Source organism: Chenopodium album, chromosome 5, assembly GCF_948465745.1.
Source record: "Chenopodium album chromosome 5, dcCheAlbu1.1, whole genome shotgun sequence".
In the NCBI taxonomy this organism is placed as follows: domain Eukaryota; kingdom Viridiplantae; phylum Streptophyta; class Magnoliopsida; order Caryophyllales; family Amaranthaceae; genus Chenopodium; species Chenopodium album.
In genome coordinates this window covers 39,319,632-39,324,579 of record NC_137838.1, presented here as the reverse complement: position 1 = coordinate 39,324,579, position 4,948 = coordinate 39,319,632, and the positions used below count along the sequence as shown (strand labels likewise).

At 36.0% G+C, this 4,948-nt stretch overlaps 1 pseudogene; it reads right to left on the bottom strand.

Annotated features, from left to right (window-relative positions):
• Positions 1-533: 533 nt before the first annotated feature.
• On the bottom strand, positions 534-2,491 carry LOC145630694 (xyloglucan 6-xylosyltransferase 2 pseudogene; annotated as a pseudogene).
• Between the last annotated feature and the right edge of the window lie 2,457 nt (positions 2,492-4,948).

Sequence of the window (4,948 nt, the reverse complement as noted above, 5' to 3'; positions counted from 1 at the left end):
CCGCCATTTCCTAGATTCCATATCTGCATGACAGGTTTCAGCATCTGGGGAGTTCATTTGGACGCTTCTTAGAGCGACACGTGTCATACGCTCATTAGGCTACTTGGTGGGGTATAATTGTATAAATACCTAAATCAGGTAGTTATTTTCAAAATGTGTAAAATAAAGGGTAGTGATTCACAAATTTTCCTTCTTATTCGAGCTTAGTGACTCCTTCTATTTGGGCTCTATGACTTAATAGTGGGCCTAAAGGTTCTGGGTCACTTATGAATTGAACTTATAACCTTTGAATCAACAAATATAAAAATGGGTCTAATAGAAAAAAGATCAAATTCATGAGAGTGAGGGATAGCTGGTTACTGGTTAGAGCTTTCCTCCCAATCATAGGAGATTTTAGGATCGATTCTTATCACCCACCTTAATGGCTCTCTAAACACCAAAAAGAACAATAAACGAATTAATGTGTAGAACTTCACTCTCATGTTCCTTTCTCACTTTACAATCAACATAAACTCACAAACACAACCTCACAATTAACCAAACTAAATATAATTAACTATAGCATAGATTAAGGTGCACAATCTTGCAGAACAATCCAATTATATGTCCAATTTGAAGAGTTATACTAACAGAAACAATTGATTCTTAAATGATCCATGATTCGTGAAATTACTCCTTTGAATAAATATAACTTAACCAATACTAACAGAAACAATTGGTTCTTGACTGAACCATGTGTTACAATTATCTGAAAACTACAACAAAGAAGTAACATATACTCCATATTATCTATCAGAAACAAAAAAATGGGTAAAAATTCAAATAATAAAGCATTGTAGTGTCCAATTCCATTATCCTCTCTGAAAGCTTCTACACCAACTACGATCAAGACGATACCTTGATAGCTTTGAATGGTGGGTGAAGCAAACCTAAATCGTCCTTAACTTCGAGCGGATTACTCGTTTCGTTTCGAGTTTTAACAACCTTTCTACTAGCCAAAGACCTGTGAGAATACCCATACATTTGCAAAACCTGATTATCTCCGAAGTTATAAGCTCTATCCATTTGTTTCAAGCACCTCTCAACAGGGTAATCCCCGAATTTACCACAAGGTTTACACCCCACAAAATGAGTAACTAAAGGCCATCTATGATCACCAAAACCCGGGTGATATTTCTCAATGTACTCCTCATAATTATCCACTAATATCCCCCAATAACCATGAAGGTAATAATGATTCTCTAGATATACCTTGTCACCCCATTTCTCCTTTTGAGTAGCTAATATATAAACCATGGCAGATTGATCATCGGCCTCGAAAACGGGCCGACCCTTTAAAGCACTCGTCAAGACCTTCCCTGCTTCCTCCCTAATCTTACCCTTTGGACCCATTGGTGCCCAAGTATCAAGCAAATCCAATGACCATTGATTATTTCGCAATAGAAAGCTTCCTGTGTTCAAGCCGATCCAATTCTTTTCGTCGTAAACCATTTCATTCCAACCGTGCATAACCAAATTGTAATCCTTGTACCGCTCCCATGGAAGCTCAAACACCATATCAGTGAACATAGCGTCACTATCCATCCACCATAAAAACTCGATTTCTGGGTGCGACAACAACAGCTTCCGAATCAATGGCAGCTTCGCCCAAAACCCAGCCATCTCAGCATCCAAAAGTGCCAAATTATAGAATATCTCAATCCCATGAATCCTACAATAATCAATCTTATTCTTAATCGATTTCAACAAGTAATGATCACCAACAGGATTCTCACACGGTTTTGGGGACGAACCAGTAACCAACAACACCCGAGGCTTATTGGGTTGAACATAGTTCGGAAAGTCCGGGTTATTCTTCAACCAATTTCCTCTCTGTTCATCCCAATCAGAAATCTTGGGCCCCAAAGTATAAGCCTGGTTAGGATCTTTCTTCTCAGGAGGCTCATCATCAACCATTATCTTCTTAATATCGAATGACTCGTAACTATTCGAATTCGTTTCGGCGGCATCCTTGACATCCTCCAATATACGGCGGCTGTGGGTGTGATGGCCAGCAGCCGATAGCGAATATTGAAGGAGATGGAAATCAGTCTCGGGTGTTCCGAAATCACCCGCGCCAAGCATTGACCGAATCATAATCAAGGTTAGGAATAGACAGAGGATTGTTACCTTCATCTTCTGGAATGCTCTCTGGATCTGGGCAAGACGCCGTTGCCCAATACACCAGCTGAGCATTTTCTAACTAAGGGTTTAATTAATGTGTTCAAAAAATTTTGAGCTTATTTTGAGATTGTTGGGAAGAAAATTGGGTTTGATGGTAAGAAATTGGATTGATTTTGGGTATTATTATTAGATTGGATCTGAAAAAAAAAAATTAAAAAAAAAAATAAAATTTGTCGGTAAGAATAATGTAGAAGTGAAAGAGTGAGGAAGGAAACAATAGTGAGGGATTTTTAATTTTATTGCAAAGATTTTCTTTTATTTTATTTATTTATTTATATTTTGAAGAAGAAGGAAGATGTTTTAGTTGAGGTAATCACGTTGTAAATTGACAAGATGGGATATACGAACGTGTTTAGCTGTCTGTAGGTTGCATCGCAGCATCATGTGAGATGTGCTTTCCCATTAATTTTGGGTCAAATTTTATGTACTCACATAATTAGCTTTTAATTTAGGAAAATTCTCACCGATAACCCTCAACTTTTATTTTTTCTCATTGGTAGAATGCAAAATTTTGGATTATAATTGGTAATCACCAATTAATAATAATTTACTGGTAACATTAATTAAACCTTTATGTAATTATTGACTAACCATGATTTACTAATAACACAATTACAAACTTATCGTTCTAAAAAATCACTTCCCTCCAAAGTTATATGATGCTTTCCCTCCTTAAGCAATTACCCCTTTATATAAACCCAAAACACCCAATTCTATTCGTATTCTCTGTTATTCTTCTTCTCAATTTATCTTAATACTTCCATGGCTAAACAAAATACGAAATATAAGATAGCATAGGAAATGAGACAGGAGGTCAGCGAAAGTATCCAATCCAATAAATTGATCATCTTGATTGAAGTTTTAGTCGGATGATTATAGATTGAGTTACCAATTTATCTGTGTTTTATCAATCGTGGGTAATTCAAGGTTCAATGTTTCTGGGTTCGATTAATTTAGGTTCACTTGACCCAATCATCACTTGTTCTTCCAATTTTCGATCTGATTTTGAGTTTAATTTGGTGGGTTTCGATCTAATTTGGGGATGAACTACTGGGTTTATTGATTAATTTTAATTAATGTGAGAATTTGATCATCTGAAGCACTGTGGGCAGGCTTCGGCTAATTTCAATAACATACTATCAACATATTGCAACAAAGTCATTTATCTGACCTTATACAACCAATATTGTAAAGTGAATGCCATATTGCTATTGGTTAACCTTACATCAACATGGGGCTGTACAGAAGGTACATGAGAATCATGGTGATCATCCGTAGAGCTTACCTGATCTGATTTGTCAGGGAAAGTTGTTGCTATGGAGAGGACTAACAGTGGTCGTGACAACATCTGAAAATAATTAATTTATATAATCTCTTAGAAAAGGGGTTTTCAAAGGAAAAAAAAGGGAATCCAAACTGCATAATGATGAAACGAGAAGTGTTGAATTCATTTGATTAGACAGAAGTGGTTAAGGGAAATAAATAGGGTCAATTTAGTCATTTCGCAGTTTATTTCCCACTTAACATTTTAACCATGGTTAAGGTTTTAAGTAAAACTTTCATTAATGTTACCAGTAACTTAGTATTGCTAATTAATGATTACCAATGATAATAAAAAATTTTGCATTCTACCATTGAGAAAAAACAAAAGTTGGGTGTTACTGGTGAGAATTTCCCTTCAATTTATTATACTTATTATAATTAGTAGTGCTGTCAAATTTCAAACCGAAACTATTTAACTGCCCGAATCAAACCGACCCAAATGAGAACCAAATCGATTTAAAACCGTTTATTTGAAACCGAAAACTGACCCGAACCGTATCTGAATGAACCCAAAATCGAACCGATCTGAATAACGTTATACCGTATAAGAACCGAACTCGTTACTAAACCAAACCAAATCTAAACCGAACTGAAATCAGATTGAACCGAAAAAGAACCAAACTGTTTCTAACCCGAAACCTCTTTCAATCCGAAACCGTTTGAACCAGGATAAAAACCGTTTACACCGAACCGTTAACAACCCGCGACCCGTTTGCACCGAACTGTATATAAACCAAACCATTTATAAACCGAACCGCTTGCAAACCGAATCGTTTATGAACCGGACCGCTCATAAACGAATCAGCTGCAAACCACTTACTATAAAGAGAATATTAAAATCAAGTTAAAAGGTGTTTTAAATGAAATTTAATTATCATAGTACAAATATTCTTCTTGCCAAATTAATTTTTATTGAAAATTTATTATCATAGTATAAAATATCTTTCTGTCACTAAAAATCCTCCTGCCATAAACTGAACTGAAAAAGAACCGAATCAGTTATAAGCTGAACCGAAAAAGAATCGAACTAGTTATTAACTGAACTGAAAAATAATCGAATTGTTTCTAACTCGAAACCGTTTCCAACCCAAAACTGTTTGAATCGGGATAAAAACCGTTTACACCGAACCGTTAACAAACTGCAACCCGTCTGCACCGAAGTTTTTACTACCCGGACCATTTACAACCCGAACCGAATTAAAACCGCTCAAGAATAAACCGAAATTGAATCAAACCGATAACTATTTAAACCAAACTGGAACCGACCCGCGAGACACTTAAACCGATTTCAAAACGACCCGATTTAATACCGGACCGATTTCAAACCGGACCGAACCCGAACTGTCAAATCGTTTGACAGTGCTAATAATTAGCTTTCAATTATTTTTAAGGAGAAATGTGT